The sequence below is a fragment of the Canis lupus genome, chromosome X (assembly GCF_011100685.1).
Source record: "Canis lupus familiaris isolate Mischka breed German Shepherd chromosome X, alternate assembly UU_Cfam_GSD_1.0, whole genome shotgun sequence".
NCBI classification, from domain to species: Eukaryota; Metazoa; Chordata; class Mammalia; order Carnivora; family Canidae; genus Canis; species Canis lupus.
This window is the reverse complement of record NC_049260.1, coordinates 83,008,935-83,025,992: the sequence shown is the minus strand read 5'-3', so window position 1 is coordinate 83,025,992 and position 17,058 is coordinate 83,008,935. Positions and strand designations below refer to the sequence as shown.

Here is a 17,058-nt window from a genome sequence, read left to right as displayed (position 1 = left end):
GCTCACCCTGGACTTAAGGGGTATGTGAAATGTTTGTTCTTTACTCCTTATGTTTCCTATCATGTAGAGAAATGGCCGTCACTGTGATGCACTTGGCCTCTCTCCGTCTTTTTTTTCAAAAAAAAAAAAAATCACATTTATTTCAATAGTTCAAAGTGCAAATACAGCAAGTCAGTTCACAATGTTTCAAGATACAGTTTTAAGTATAATGAAAACTTGATATACAAAAATGAAAGGGTAAATAGCAGAAATAAAGCTCATTTTTTTAAAAAAAAAAATTCAAGTAACCTGAAATCCTTTAGACTAAAATATCCCATTTATGACAATTCGAAAATGCCTTAATTTATAGATACCAGTAGCACATTGCCATCCAAAAGGGCTTCTCAAAGAAGGAGAATCACCCCCAAACCAGTCAGCTCAGGACCAGAGTGGAAGTTCTTGGGGCGGGCTATTCCGGATTTGGCCGCCTCACTCTCACTGTCGATCAATACGGTTCGACCCATGATACTTGGATGTTTAGGCAAATTCTAGAAAATGTATAAAGTTCAATATGAGGCCAACACCCTGCTAAGAGATACTGAAATGGCCACTATATATTTACAAGATTTTAAAGACAATCTTAGCTTCAGGCCTTTGGTGTTACGGGGGAAAGACAGACTGATACTTTTTCCATTACTTAGAACCTTTCTGTAAGGTTAGCAACACGGCCTTTACAACCTCCTCATGAAAATCATACTTCGTTATAGATTTACTTATTTCTACACATACAGAACTTTTATGTAAAGTAGAAAAAGTTCCCGCTAGGAAGATAATTAAAGGTTGGTAATGTTCTTTGTATCACTTAGCAGCCAAGACACATGTTTATTTCTGCTCTGCAGAAGCAATGTTAACTATTCACTTCAATTCAGGAAGGTGTGTGCTTTCAGGATGATGGAGATGAGATATTTATTGCATCTTTTTCTCAATCCTCTTCATCTTTTCATTATAGGCAGTAAATTGAGAGTCTGTTCCAAAAATTCTATCCCACCATGTAAATGTGGAAGCATAGTTTCCGATGAAGTTCATGTGGTGGAAATCATGATGCCAAGAACCAGCATAGAAAGAGATCAGATTTAAAGTGTTCAGGGGAATGTCATAGCCACTATAGACATCAATAGTTTCTATCAAACAAATGGTCACCCATGCCCAAAGGAGAATGACATGATCACATAAAAGCATGATTCCAATGAAAAATCCAGTTCCAAGAATCAGAGTTTCCAAAGGATGTGCATATTCAGCTTCCATTCCAAATGCAGCCTGAAACTCATGATGAACTTTATGAATATATTTATATATTCTTTTGTGATGCAAGAGCCTATGCAGGAAATAGTGCCAGGTATCCTCAATCACTGCACAGCCAAAACATCTTGCTAAAAGCATATACCATCTTGGCATTCTTTCCCAATCATAAGGTATATTAAAATACTCTGTAAAATAATAAGTTCCACAGATCAAAGGAAGCTGGATACAAAAGTGATTAAAGAGAAGTACTTTAAAACATTTCCATTGGTTTTCCCATGTTTCTGGTTTATCCTTTTGAATTTTGTACTTTTTCATGAAAGGTATAAATTGAAACAAAAATCCAGGTAAACAGAACAAGAAATAAAGAACTTCATGAACTATCAAGGATCCCCATGTTGCAATCTGGAACTTTGTATAATTATTCAACATATAGTTCCAATCATTTTTTAAAAGATTTTATCTATTTATTCATGAGAGACACAGAGAGAGAGGCAGAGACACAGGCAGAGGGAGAAGCAGGCTCCATGCAAGGAGCCTGACGTGGGACTCGATCCCGGGTCTCCAGGATCAGGCCCTGGGCTGAAGGCAGGTGCTAAACTGCTGAGCCACCTGGGCTGCCCAGTTCCAAGCATTTTAAAATGGTTCTTGTAGAGGGTTCTCAGTAAAAGTGAATCTACATACTCCACAGCCAAGGATGCTGAACTAAAGATGCTGATACTTTCATTTGTTGCCATTTTTCAAATCTCTGCAGAAAGCCTTAGAATTCTGGATGAGCGGCGGGAACGCCCTCTCTCCGTCTTTTACTACTCCTTTTCATGAGAGGTGGAGTGACACAGTTAATGGGTTTGCAAACAACTGGAGTTGATTAGACTCCTCTCTTCTTTTTTTTTTTTTCTTTTTTTTAATGATAGTCACAGAGAGAGAGAGAGGCAGAGACATAGGCAGAGGGAGAAACAGGCTCCATGCACGGGGAGCCTGACGTGGGATTCGATCCCTGGTCTCCAGGATCGCGCCCTGGGCTAAAGGCAGGCGCTAAACCGCTGCGCCACCCAGAGATCCCAGACTCCTCTCTTCTTCCTGAAAATGAGCTACATCCTATTTTGTTCTTCTTTTGCTCCTATAAAAGGACTCTCCACACACCCTATGGGGAGCGGCCTGATCATATACAGCACTGCCTGCCTCTGGGAGGAGAGATCTCTGTTATTTCTGGAATTCAAAATCGGAAAATGCTCTTGACCAGTATCATTAGCCACATCTTCCAGCCTATCTCTTCTCAGTAACAAAAGCTCATTGTTTTGTCTTATTTGACAGTAGATACAGAATTCAGGCTGGGAAAGGGTGACCTTTCTAAGATGCCAACACTAATCTATCAGCATCATCTACCTAGTGAGCCATTCTCTCCAGTGCTAACTATTCTTCCATTTACTGGCCATTCATCTGTTTCATCCCTGTTCTACCTACCTTTCCACCAAACCATATTCTATCTGAAAAAACTCAAGTTATCACTATGTTTACTGGTAAGTGGTGTAACCTAGGAGCTTAGCTGGAAAGAACTCAATGTCCTAGCAACTGAATAAAAAATCAATAATGAATTTCAGACAGAGTTTTCTCTGTGGCATTGTGAATTTAAAATAGTCCGGGTCTCTTTGCACAAGGGAAAATAGATAGTGAGGGAGAAGTAATTAGCTTCATAAGCACTAAAACTATTGAGATTTTAAAACAAAAAAATAATCTCATAGCATCTACAGTTATCTCTAGTGTGAAATAATTGGACTACGCCTCCTTAATCCAACATATTTTTTTAATTTTATTTCCTAAATGGAATGTTATCTCCAATGTACATGGGAATCTTATTTTACTCTAAGTACAAATATGAAGAGAGGTTGAGTGGAAGCACATGATATGATTTCCTTCATGACTTCTTCCTCTGTATGATGCTGGGTTCATGCCACCCTAAAGAATGCCATGATAGAGGGGTAAGTTGCCCAGGCCAATGAATATGACCTGGCCAGAGAGTCATTACCATGCCATCATGAATTTCAGGGAAGGCAGAAAGTAGGTATTCTGGTACATTTTTAGATCTGAAAATTCAGATACAACCATCATCCATTCTATTCCTACTATGTGTGTGAGTATACTAAGGACAATGGGGAATATGAAGATGTAGCCTACCTAGGAATAGTGTATTTGCAGAGTCCTGAAATTCTTTTAACACTATCCCAGAGTTCAGAATGTGTACCAGGGATGCTGAGAATACCAGACATTTGAAACATATGCAGAGGTTCCCCAGAGCCTAAGATTTCAGCTCTGGGTCATATAACATGAGGTATACACCCTTTGAGGATTGGTTTTTGAACATTAAACCTTAGAGTTGGAAGAACCTTAGAGATTAGCTAGACTAGCTTCCAACTCCATGTGGAAATCTCAACTACAATGCCCCTTACAGATAGTCATGTAGTCTCAACTTCAAGATCCCCACTATCCTCAATAATTCCTAGCTCAACAAGACAACTTGCTATGTGCTTCTAAAACTTTTGTATAAAATTACATGTCACTTGTATATTTATGTAGGTAATTTAAATATTTGTTGTAAAAAACTTTTTTTTTTCTACAAAATACTGAACAGAAGCTCTTATTACTAGGGCAACAAAAAAATGTGGTACATTATGGTTGTTGAATAAGATGGCTCCCAATGGTGTCCCTAAAAGAAGAGGATCCATGTAGAGTCTCAGCCCGAAATGAAAGGAGATAATCCTTTGGATTTCTCTAGCAACTTGCAGGGAGTGTACTTCTCTCTAAAGTTAAGCACTGGCTGTACTACCAAAAGCCATCTAGCTGCCATGTTTGTGGAGTAGGCAAAAAGTCTACAGACCACCCCCCTGGAGTTCATATTATCAGGGAGGGTGAAAAGCATCCACAACAATTGAGGTAGTATTAATAAGAGAAAACAAAGGAGTTTTAGATTCTAGCAACATAGAACTCAAAGCTTAGGCAAGATTGCCAGCCTTTCTAATTTTAACAACTATCAATTTGTATCCACAGCCCCTAAAACCAATGGCCTGCTCATATTTGAATTTGAGTTGAATGTGTTACATATGGGAAAAAGAAGAAGAAATAACACCACCACCCCTGACCCATTGAAGTGTATAACATGTCTAATAGGTGTGAAGCCTTTTACCCAGAGCATGAGACTTGATTTTTTTAAATAAGCAGCAGCATCTGAGGATCCATAGGGCAGATGCCATGGCTAAAGATATCAAAGACAGGAATATAGGGGGCTCCAGGGGGGCAGTTCAGAGAAAAGGAAGAGGAGAGGAATCATCATTGTACCACTGTAAATAGATACAGACATAAATATGTATGAAACATAATAACACACATGTGACTGTAATTACAACGGAGTGAAGCAGACCCTCTTGAAAAGGATAAATTATAAGAAGAATTCCTGGGGGAGGAGCAAGATGGCGGAAGAGTAGGGTCTCCAAATCACCTGTCTCCACCAAACTACATAGAAAACCTTCAAATTATCCTGAAAATCTATGAATTCGGCCTGAGATTTAAAGAGAGACCAGCTGGAATGCAACAGTGAGAAGAGTTCGCGCTTCTATCAAGGTAGGAAGACGGGGAAAAAGAAATAAAGAAACAAAGGCCTCCAGGGGGGAGGGGCCCCGCGAGGAGCCGGGCTGAGGCCGGGGCGAGTGTCCCCAGGACAGGAGAGCCCCGTCCCGGAGGAGCAGGAGCTGCACCGACCTTCCCGGGCGGAAAGGGGCTCCAGGGAGTTGGAGCAGGACCCAGGAGGGCGGGGATGCCCTCGGGCTCCCGGGGACAGTAACAGCAACTGCGCACCCAGGAGAGTGCGCCGAGCTCCCTAAGGGCTGCAGCGCGCACGGCGGGACCCGGCGGGACCGGAGCAGCCAGGAGGGGCTCGGGCGGCGGCTCCGCGGAGGGGGCTGCGCGGCCCCAGGAGCAGCTCGGAGGGGCTCGGGCGGCGGCTCCGCAGAGGGGGCTGCGCGGCCCGGGAGCGCGAATCCACCAGCGCAGGCTCCGGAGCACAGGGCGCCGGGACACAGCCCAGGATCCCGCCTCCTCCGGGACAGGCAGAGACCGGGAGGGCCCAGGACAGCGAGGACGCTCCTGCCCCGAGCTGAGCAGATCAGCGGCCCCGCCCCGGAGCCTCCAGGCCCTGCAGACGGAGAGCTCCGGAGCTGAATCCAGGTTTCCAGAGCTGCCCCGCCACTGGGGCTGTTCCTCCTGCGGCCTCACGGGGTAAACAACCCCTACTGAGCCCTGCACCAGGCAGGGGCACAGCAGCTCCCCCAACTGCTAACACCTGAAAATCAGCACAACAGGCCCCTCCCCCAGAAGATCAGCTAGACTGACAACTTCCAGGAGAAGCCAAGGGACTTAAAGAACACAGAATCAGAAGATACTCCCCTGTGGGTTTTTTTTTTTTTTTTTTTTTTTTTTTTTTGCTTTTTGATTTGTTTCCTTCCCCCACCCCCTTTTTTCTCCTTTCTTTTTCTTTCTCTTTTTCTTCCTTTTTTTTTCTCGTTTTTTTTTCTTTTCTTCCCTTTTTTTTTCTCTTTCTCTTTTCTTTCCTTCTTTCTCTCCTCTCTTTTTCTCTTTTTCCCAATACAATTTGCTTTTGGCCACTCTGCACTGAGCAAAATGACTAGAAGGAAAACCTCACCTCAAAAGAAAGAATCAGAAACAGTCCTCTCTCCCACAGAGTTACAAAATCTGGATTACAATTCAATGTCAGAAAGCCAATTCAGAAGCACTATTATACAGCTACTGGTGGCTCTAGAAAAAAGTATAAAGGACTCAAGAGACTTCATGACTACAGAATTTAGAGCTAATCAGGCAGAAATTAAAAATCAATTGAATGAGATGCAATCCAAACTAGAAGTCCTAACGACGAGGGTTAACGAGATGGAAGAACGAGTGAGTGACATAGAAGACAAGTTGATAGCAAAGAGGGAAACTGAGGAAAAAAGAGACAAACAATTAAAAGACCATGAAGATAGATTAAGGGAAATAAACGACAGCCTGAGGAAGAAAAACCTACGTTTAATTGGGGTTCCCGAGGGCGCCGAAAGGGACAGAGGGCCAGAATATGTATTTGAACAAATTCTAGCTGAAAACTTTCCTAATCTGGGAAGGGAAACAGGCATTCAGATCCAGGAAATAGAGAGATCCCCCCCTAAAATCAATAAAAACCGTTCAACACCTCGACATTTAATAGTGAAGCTTACAAATTCCAAAGATAAGGAGAAGATCCTTAAAGCAGCAAGAGACAAGAAATCCCTAACTTTTATGGGGAGGAGTATTAGGGTAACAGCAGACCTCTCCACAGAGACCTGGCAGGCCAGAAAGGGCTGGCAGGATATATTCAGGGTCCTAAATGAGAAGAACATGCAACCAAGAATACTTTATCCAGCAAGGCTCTCATTCAAAATGGAAGGAGAGATAAAGAGCTTCCAAGACAGGCAGCAACTAAAAGAATATGTGACCTCCAAACCAGCTCTGCAAGAAATTTTAAGGGGGCCTCTTAAAATTCCCCTTTAAGAAGAAGTTCAGTGGAACAGTCCACAAAAACAAAGACTGAATAGATATCATGATGACACTAAACTCATATCTCTCAATAGTAACTCTGAATGTGAACGGGCTTAATGACCCCATCAAAAGGCGCAGGGTTTCAGACTGGATAAAAAAGCAGGACCCATCTATTTGCTGTCTACAAGAGACTCATTTTAGACAGAAGGACACCTACAGCCTGAAAATAAAAGGTTGGAGAACCATTTACCATTCGAATGGTCCTCAAAAGAAAGCAGGGGTAGCCATCCTTATATCAGATAAACTAAAATTTACCCCAAAGACTGTAGTGAGAGATGAACAGGGACACTATCTCATACTTAAAGGATCTATTCAACAAGAGGACTTAACAATCCTCAATATATATGCTCCGAATGTGGGAGCTGCCAAATATATAAATCAATTATTAACCAAAGTGAAGAAATACTTAGATAATAATACACTTATACTTGGTGACTTCAATCTAGCTCTTTCTATACTCGATAGGTCTTCTAAGCAAAACATCTCCAAAGAAACGAGAGCTTTAAATGATACACTGGACCAGATGGATTTCACAGATATCTACAGAACTTTACATCCAAACTCAACCGAATACACATTCTTCTCAAGCGCACATGGAACTTTCTCCAGAATAGACCACATATTGGGTCACAAATCGGGTCTGAACCGATACCAAAAGATTGGGATTGTCCCCTGCATATTCTCGGACCATAATGCCTTGAAATTAGAACTAAATCACAACAAGAAGTTTGGAAGGACCTCAAACACGTGGAGGTTAAGGACCATCCTGCTAAAAGATAAAAGGGTCAACCAGGAAATTAAGGAAGAATTAAAAAGATTCATGGAAACTAATGAGAATGAAGATACAACCGTTCAAAATCTTTGGGATGCAGCAAAAGCAGTCCTAAGGGGGAAATACATCGCAATACAAGCATCCATTCAAAAACTGGAAAGAACTCAAATACAAAAGCTAACCTTACACATAAAGGAGCTAGAGAAAAAACAGCAAATAGATCCTACACCCAAGAGAAGAAGGGAGTTAATAAAGATTCGAGCAGAACTCAACGAAATCGAGACCAGAAGAACTGTGGAACAGATCAACAGAACCAGGAGTTGGTTCTTAGAAAGAATCAATAAGATAGATAAACCATTAGCCAGCCTTATTAAAAAGAAGAGAGAGAAGACTCAAATTAATAAAATCATGAATGAGAAAGGAGAGATCACTACCAACACCAAGGAAATACAAACGATTTTAAAAACATATTATGAACAGCTATACGCCAATAAATTAAGCAATCTAGAAGAAATGGACGCATTCCTGGAAAGCCACAAACTACCAAAACTGGAACAGGAAGAAATAGAAAACCTGAACAGGCCAATAACCAGGGAGGAAATTGAAGCAGTCATCAAAAACCTCCCAAGACACAAGAGTCCAGGGCCAGATGGCTTCCCAGGAGAATTTTATCAAACGTTTAAAGAAGAAATCATACCTATTCTCCTAAAGCTGTTTGGAAAGATAGAAAGAGATGGAGTACTTCCAAATTCGTTCTATGAAGCCAGCATCACCTTAATTCCAAAGCCAGACAAAGACCCCACCAAAAAGGAGAATTACAGACCAATATCCCTGATGAACATGGATGCAAAAATTCTCAACAAGATACTGGCCAATAGGATCCAACAGTACATTAAGAAAATTATTCACCATGACCAAGTAGGATTTATCCCTGGGACACAAGGCTGGTTCAACACCCGTAAAACAATCAATGTGATTCATCATATCAGCAAGAGAAAAACCAAGAACCATATGATCCTCTCATTGGATGCAGAGAAAGCATTTGACAAAATACAGCATCCATTCCTGATCAAAACTCTTCAGAGTGTAGAGATAGAGGGAACATTCCTCGACATCTTAAAAGCCATCTACGAAAAGCCCACAGCAAATATCATTCTCAATGGGGAAGCACTGGGAGCCTTTCCCCTAAGATCAGGAACAAGACAGGGATGTCCACTCTCACCACTGCTATTCAACATAGTACTGGAAGTCCTAGCCTCAGCAATCAGACAACAAAAAGACATTAAAGGCATTCAAATTGGCAAAGAAGAAGTCAAACTCTCCCTCTTCACCGATGACATGATACTGTACATAGAAAACCCAAAAGTCTCCACCCCAAGATTGCCAGAACTCATACAGCAATTCGGTAGCGTGGCAGGATACAAAATCAATGCCCAGAAGTCAGTGGCATTTCTATACACTAACAATGAGACTGAAGAAAGAGAAATTAAGGAGTCAATCCCATTTACAATTGCACCCAAAAGCATAAGATACCTAGGAATAAACCTCACCAAAGATGTAAAGGATCTATACCCTCAAAACTATAGAACACTTCTGAAAGAAATTGAGGAAGACACAAAGAGATGGAAAAATATTCCATGCTCATGGATTGGCAGAACTAATATTGTGAAAATGTCAATGTTACCCAGGGCAATATACACGTTTAATGCAATCCCTATCAAAATACCATGGACTTTCTTCAGAGAGTTAGAACAAATTGTTTTAAGATTTGTGTGGAATCAGAAAAGACCCCGAATAGCCAGGGGAATTTTAAAAAAGAAAACCATAGCTGGGGGCATCACAATGCCAGATTTCAGGTTGTACTACAAAGCTGTGGTCATCAAGACAGTGTGGTACTGGCACAAAAACAGACACATAGATCAGTGGAACAGAATAGAGAATCCAGAAGTGGACCCTGAACTTTATGGGCAACTAATATTCGATAAAGGAGGAAAGACTATCCATTGGAAAAAAAACAGTCTCTTCAATAAATGGTGCTGGGAAAATTGGACATCCACATGCAGAAGAATGAAACTAGACCACTCTCTTTCACCATACACAAAGATAAACTCAAAATGGATGAAAGATCTAAATGTGAGACAAGATTCCATCAAAATCCTAGAGAAGAACACAGGCAACACCCTTTTTGAACTCGGCCATAGTAACTTCTTGCAAGATACATCCACGAAGGCAAAAGAAACAAAAGCAAAAATGAACTATTGGGACTTCATCAAGATAAGAAGCTTTTGCACAGCAAAGGATACAGTCAACAAAACTCAAAGACAACCTACAGAATGGGAGAAGATATTTGCAAATGACATATCAGATAAAGGGCTAGTTTCCAAGATCTATAAAGAACTTCTTAAACTCAACACCAAAGAAACAAACAATCCAATCATGAAATGGGCAAAAGACATGAACAGAAATCTCACAGAGGAAGACATAGACATGGCCAACATGCATATGAGAAAATGCTCTGCATCACTTGCCATCAGGGAAATACAAATGAAAACTACAATGAGATACCACCTCACACCAGTGAGAATGGGGAAAATTAACAAGGCAGGAAACAACAAATGTTGGAGAGGATGCGGAGAAAAGGGAACCCTCTTACACTGTTGGTGGGAATGTGAACTGGTGCAGCCACTCTGGAAAACTGTGTGGAGGTTCCTCAAACAGTTAAAAATATACCTGCCCTACGACCCAGCAATTGCACTGTTGGGGATTTACCCCAAAGATACAAATGCAATGAAACGCCGGGACACCTGCACCCCGATGTTTCTAGCAGCAATGGCCACGATAGCCAAACTGTGGAAGGAGCCTCGGTGTCCAACGAAAGATGAATGGATAAAGAAGATGTGGTTTATGTATACAATGGAATATTACTCAGCTATTAGAAATGACAAATACCCACCATTTGCTTCAACGTGGATGGAACTGGAGGGTATTATGCTGAGTGAAGTAAGTCAGTCAGAGAAGGACAAACATTATATGTTCTCATTCATTTGGGGAATATAAATAATAGTGAAAGGGAAAATAAGGGAAGGGAGAAGAAATGTGTGGGAAATATCAGAAAGGGAGACAGAACGTAAAGACTGCTAACTCTGGGAAACGAACTAGGGGTGGTAGAAGGGGAGGAGGGCGGGGGGTGGGAGTGAATGGGTGACGGGCACTGGGTGTTATTCTGTATGTTAGTAAATTGAACACCAATAAAAAAATAAATTAAAAAAAAAAAAAAAGAAGAATTCCTGAGTACCATTAGAAGTAAGGGTATGTGCTACAAACTCCTTGGGTCTTAGTCATTAGGATTTTTCACTGAAGGCACAGAGGAAGTTGGAAATAACTCAAATATGACCAGCCTTAATCTAGGCTATGCCATAGAGCCTGCAGAGACTTATCAAAGCTGTTGATTATTACCCATTCCTATTGATACTTTGACACCATCAGAAAATCAGGGAGATATCTTTAATGATTGTGGAATTCAAGGTAGTGAATTGAAGGGCCTGGGAACCTAGGAACACAGGTTCATTTTTGTTTTCCTATTTCTTCTTTTCAAAGGTTGGGCCTTTGGAAGAAGTGTAAACGGATTCTGAAAGGCAGCTGCCTGGTGATGCAGATTATGTCAAATAACAGAAAAATGCCCAGATATGCTTCTGAGTCTAGTTATAATGAAGGATAACAAGACAAGAAAGGGAAAACAAAGTTTAGGAGCTATCTAGTAATTAAGACAAGAAAGCTAATGCCCAGACACGGTATGTGTAATAAACTGAAATTTTTATTAAAACGAATGACACTAAACAGAAGCTCATTAGTACCATTGAGATTTGAGGGAATAGAACTTCTGGCTAGAAATTGGAGGGGAGGGTAACAGGAAGGCCTCCTCCTTGGACCAGAGTTACATCAATACCATAACACACCTCTCTGAACATTTGCGAATCATGCTGTCAAAAGGGAGAGCTTGCTGGCACTCTCTGGTCAGTTCCACCAATTATTTTTCCCACTCATTCTGGGTTTTTTTTAAGTTTTTATTTTAATTCCAGTTAGTTAACATTCCACCAGTCTTTCTTAAAATACTTGTGTTTGAGGAGAGCCATCGAGATGAAGAGACTGTTGAATAGCAGTGGTGAGAGTGGACATCCCTGTCGTGTTCCTGATCTTAGGGGAAAGGTTCCCAGTGTTTCCCCATGGAGAATGATATTTGCTGTGGGTTTTTCGTAGATGGCTTTTAAGATTCTGAGGAATGTTCCCTCTATCCCTACACTTTGAAGAGTTTTGATCAGGAATGGATGCTGTATTTTGTCAAATGCTTTCTCTGCATCTGTTGAGAGGATCATACGGTTCTTGGTTTTTCTCTTGTTGATATGCTCTATCAAGTTGATTGCTTTATGAGCATTGAACCAGCCTTGCATCCTGAGGATAAATCCCACTTGGTCATGGTGAATAATCTTCTTAATGTACTATTGGATCCTATTGGCTAGTATCCTGTTGAGAAGTTTTGCATCTGCGTTCATCAGGGATATTGGTCTGTAATTCTCCTTTTTGGAGGGGTCCTTGTCTGGTTTTAGAATTAAGGTGATGCTGGCCTCATAGAATGAGTTTGGAAGTATTCCATCCCTTTCTATCTTTCTGAACAGCTTTAGGAGAATACGTATGGTTTCTTCTTTAAATGTTTGATAGAATTCCCCAGGGAAGCCATCTGGCCCTGGACTTTTGTGTCTTGGGAGGTTTTTGATGACTGCTTCAATTTCCTCCCTGGTTATGGCCTGTTCAGGTTTTCTATTTCTTCCTGTTCCAGTTTTGGTAGTTTGTGGCTTTCCAGAAATGCATCCATTTGTTCCAGATTGCCTAATTTATTGGCATATAGCTGCTCATAATATGTTTTTAAAACCATTTATATTTCTTTGGTATTGGTGGTGATCTCTCCTTTTTCATTCATGATTTTATTAATTTCAGTCTTCTCTCTCTTCTTTTTAATAAGGCTGGCTAATGGTTTATCTATCTTATTAATTCTTTCAAAGAACCAACTCCTGGTTTTGTTGATCTGTTCCACAGTTTTTCTGGTCTCTATTTCTTTGAGTTCTGCTCAAATCTTTATTAACTCTCTTCTTCTGCTGCTATTCTTCTTATAGTACTATAAGTCCTAGCCTCAGCAATCAGGCAACAAAAAGAAATAAAAGGCATTCAAATTGGCAAAGAAGAATTCAAACTCTCCCTCTTTGCAGATGACATGATACTGTACTTAGAAAACCCAAAAGACTCCACCCCAAGATTGTTAGAACTCATACAGCAATTCGGCAGTATGGCAGGATACAAAATCAATGCCCAGAAATCAGTGGCATTTCAATACACTAACAATGAAAATGAAGAAAGAGAAATTAAGGAGTCAATCCCATTTACAATTGCACCGGAAAGCATAAGATACCTAGGAATAAGCCTAATCAAAGAGGTAAAGGATCTATACCCTAAGAGCTACAGAACACTTCTGAAAGAAATCGAGGAAGACACAAAGAGATGGAAAAATATTCCATGCTCAGGGATTGGAAGAATTAATATTGTGAAAATGTCAATGTTACCCAGGGCAATGTACACATTTAATGCAATCCCTGTCAAAATACCATGGAATTTCTTCAGAGAGTTGAAACAAATCATCTTAAGATTTGTGTGGAATCAGAAAAGACCCCTCAAAGCCAGGGGAGTATTAAAAAAGAAAACCATAGCTTGGGGCATCACAATGCCAGATTTCAGGTTGTACTACAAAGTTGTTATCATCAAGACAGTGTGGCACTGGCACAAAAACAGACACATAGATCAATGGAACAGAATAGAGAACCCAGAAATGGGCCCTCAACTTTATGGTCAACTAATATTCGACAAAGCAGGAAAGACTATCCCCTGGACAAAAGACAGTCTCTTCAATAAATGGTGCTGGGAAAATTGGACATCCGCATGCAGAAGAATGAAACTAGACCATTCCCTTACACCATACACAACAATAAACTTAAAATGGATGAAAGATCTAAATGTGAGACAAGAATCCATCAAAATCCTAGAGAAGAACACAGGCAACACCCTTTTTGAACTTGGCCATAGCAACTGCTTGCAAGATACATCTATGAAGGCAAGGGAAATGAAAGCAAAAATGAATTATTGGGAATCTATCAAGATAAAAAGCTTCTGCACAGCAAAAGCAACAGTCAACAAAACTAAAAGACGACCTACAGAATGGGAGAAGATATTTGCAAATGACCTATCAGATAAAGGGTTAGTATCCAAGATCTATAAAGAACTTATTAAACTCAACAGCAAAGAAACAAACAATCCAGTCATGAAATGGGCAAAAAACATGAACAGAATTTCACCAAAGACATACACATGGCCAACAAGCACATGAGAAAATGCTCCGCATCACTTGCCATTCGGGAAATAAAAATCAAAACCACAATGAGATACCACCTCACACCAGTGAGAATGGGGAAATTTAACAAGACAGAAACAACAAATGTTGGAGAGGATGTGGAGAAAAGGGAACCCTCTTGCATTGTTGGTGGGAATGTGAACTGGTACAGCCACTCTGGAAAACTGTGTGGAGATTTCTCAAAAAGTTTAAAATAGAACTGCCCTACAACCCAGCAATTGCACTGCTGGAGATTTACCCCAAAGATACAGATGCAGTGAAAGACGGAGACACCTATACTCCAATATACATCAACTGTATACACGCTACACTCCATTATAGCAGCAATGTCCACCCTAGCCAAACTGTGGAAGGAGCTTCAGTGTCCATCGAAAGATGAATGGAGGGAGGGAGGAGCAAGATGGCGGAAGAGTAGGGTCTCCAAATCACCTGTCTCCACCAAATTACCTAGAAAACCTTCCAATCATCCTGAAAATCTATGAATTCGGCCTGAGAATTAAAGAGAGAACACCTGGAATGCAACAGTGAGAAGAGTTCGCGCTTCTATCAAGGTAGGAAGACGGGGAAAAAGAAATAAAGAAACAAAAGGCCTCCAAGGGGGAGGGGCCCCGCGAGGAGCCGGGCTGAGGCCAGGGCGAGTGTCCCCAGGACAGGAGAGCCCCGTCCCGGAGAAGCAGGAGCTGCACCGACCTTCCCGGGGGAAAGGGGTTCACGGGGAGTTGGAGCAGGACCGCAGGACGGCGAGGATGCCCTCGGGCTCCCCGGGACAGTAACAGAGCAACTGCGCGCCCAGGAGAGTGCGCCGAGCTCCCCAAGGGCTGCAGCGCGCACGGCGGGACCCGGAGCAGCTCGGGGGGGCTCGGGCGGCGGCTCCGCGGAGGGGGCTGCTCGGCCCCGGGAGCAGCTCGGAGGGGCTCGGGCAGAGGAAGAGGCTCCGTGCGGAGGGGGCTGCGCGGTTCCAGGAGCAGCTCGGAGGGGCTCGGGCGGCGGCTCCGCGGAGGGGGTTGCGCGGCCCGGGAGCGCGAATCCACCAGCGCAGGCTCGGGAGCACAGGGCGCCGGGACACAGCCCAGGATCCGGCCTCCCCCGGGACAGGCAGAGGCCGGGAGGGCCCAGGACAGCAAGGACGCTCCTGCCCCGAGCTGAGCAGATCAGCGGCCCCGCCCCGGAGCCTCCAGGCCCTGCAGACGGAGTTCCTGCCGGAGCTGAATCCAGGTTTCCAGAGCTGCCCCGCCACTGGGGCTGTTCCTCCTGCGGCCTCACGGGGTAAACAACCCCCACTGAGCCCTGCACCAGGCAGGGGCACAGCAGCTCCCCCAACTGCTAACACCTGAAAATCAGCACAACAGGCCCCTCCCCCAGAAGATCAGCTAGACTGACAACTTCCAGGAGAAGCCAAGGGACTTAACGAACACAGAATCAGAAGATACTCCCCTGTGGTTCTTTTTTTTTGTTTTGCTTTTGTTTTTGTTTTGTTTTGCTTTTTGATTTGTTTCCTTCCCCCACCCCCTTTTTTTCTCCTTTCTTTTTCTTTCTCTTTTTCTTCCTTTTTTTTTTCGTTTTTTTTCTTTTTCTTCCCTTTTTTTTCTCTTTCTCTTTTCTTTCCTTCTTTCTCTCCTCTCTTTTTCTCTTTTTCCCAATACAATTTGCTTTTGGCCACTCTGCACTGAGCAAAATAACTAGAAGGAAAACCTCACCTCAAAAGAAAGAATCAGAAACAGTCCTCTCTCCCACAGAGTTACAAAATCTGGATTACAATTCAATGTCAGAAAGCCAATTCAGAAGCACTATTATACAGCTACTGGTGGCTCTAGAAAAAAGCATAAAGGACTCAAGAGACTTCATGACTACAGAATTTAGAACTAATCAGGCAAAAATTAAAAATCAATTGAATGAGATGCAATCCAAACTAGAAGTCCTAACGACGAGGGTTAACGAGGTGGAAGAACGAGTGAGTGACATAGAACACAAGTTGATAGCAAAGAGGGAAACTGAGGAAAAAAGAGACAAACAATTAAAAGACCATGAGGATAGATTAAGGGAAATAAACGACAGCCTGAGAAAGAAAAACCTACGTTTAATTGGGGTTCCCGAGGGCACCGAAAGGGACAGAGGGCCAGAATATGTATTTGAACAAATTCTAGCTGAAAACTTTCCTAACCTGGGAAGGGAAACAGGCATTCAGATCCAGGAAATAGAGAGATCCCCCCCTAAAATCAATAAAAACCGTTCAACACCTCGACATTTAATAGTGAAGCTTGCAAATTCCAAAGATAAAGAGAAGATCCTTAAAGCAGCAAGAGACAAGAAATCCCTGACTTTTATGGGGAGGAGTATTAGGGTAACAGCAGACCTCTCCACAGAGACCTGGCAGGCCAGAAAGGGCTGGCAGGATATATTCAGGGTCCTAAATGAGAAGAACATGCAACCAAGAATACTTTATCCAGCAAGGCTCTCATTCAAAATGGAAGGAGAGATAAAGAGCTTCCAAGACAGGCAGCAACTAAAAGAATATGTGACCTCCAAACCAGCTCTGCAAGAAATTTTAAGGGGGACTCTTAAAATTCCCCTTTAAGAAGAAGTTCAGTGGAACAGTCCACAAAAACAAGGACTGAATAGATATCATGATGACACTAAACTCATATCTCTCAATAGTAACTCTGAATGTGAACGGGCTTAATGACCCCATCAAAAGGCGCAGGGTTTCAGACTGGATAAAAAAGCAGGACCCATCTATTTGCTGTCTACAAGAGACTCATTTTAGACAGAAGGACACCTACAGCCTGAAAATAAAAGGTTGGAGAACCATTTACCATTCGAATGGTCCTCAAAAGAAAGCAGGGGTAGCCATCCTTATATCAGATAAACTAAAATTTACCCCAAAGACTGTAGTGAGAGATGAACAGGGACACTATCTCATACTTAAAGGATCTAT

General features: G+C 42.1%; 1 pseudogene; it reads right to left on the bottom strand.

Annotated features, from left to right (window-relative positions):
• Positions 1 to 940: 940 nt before the first annotated feature.
• Positions 941 to 2,015, bottom strand: LOC100684874 (annotated as a pseudogene).
• Positions 2,016 to 17,058: the final 15,043 nt, after the last annotated feature.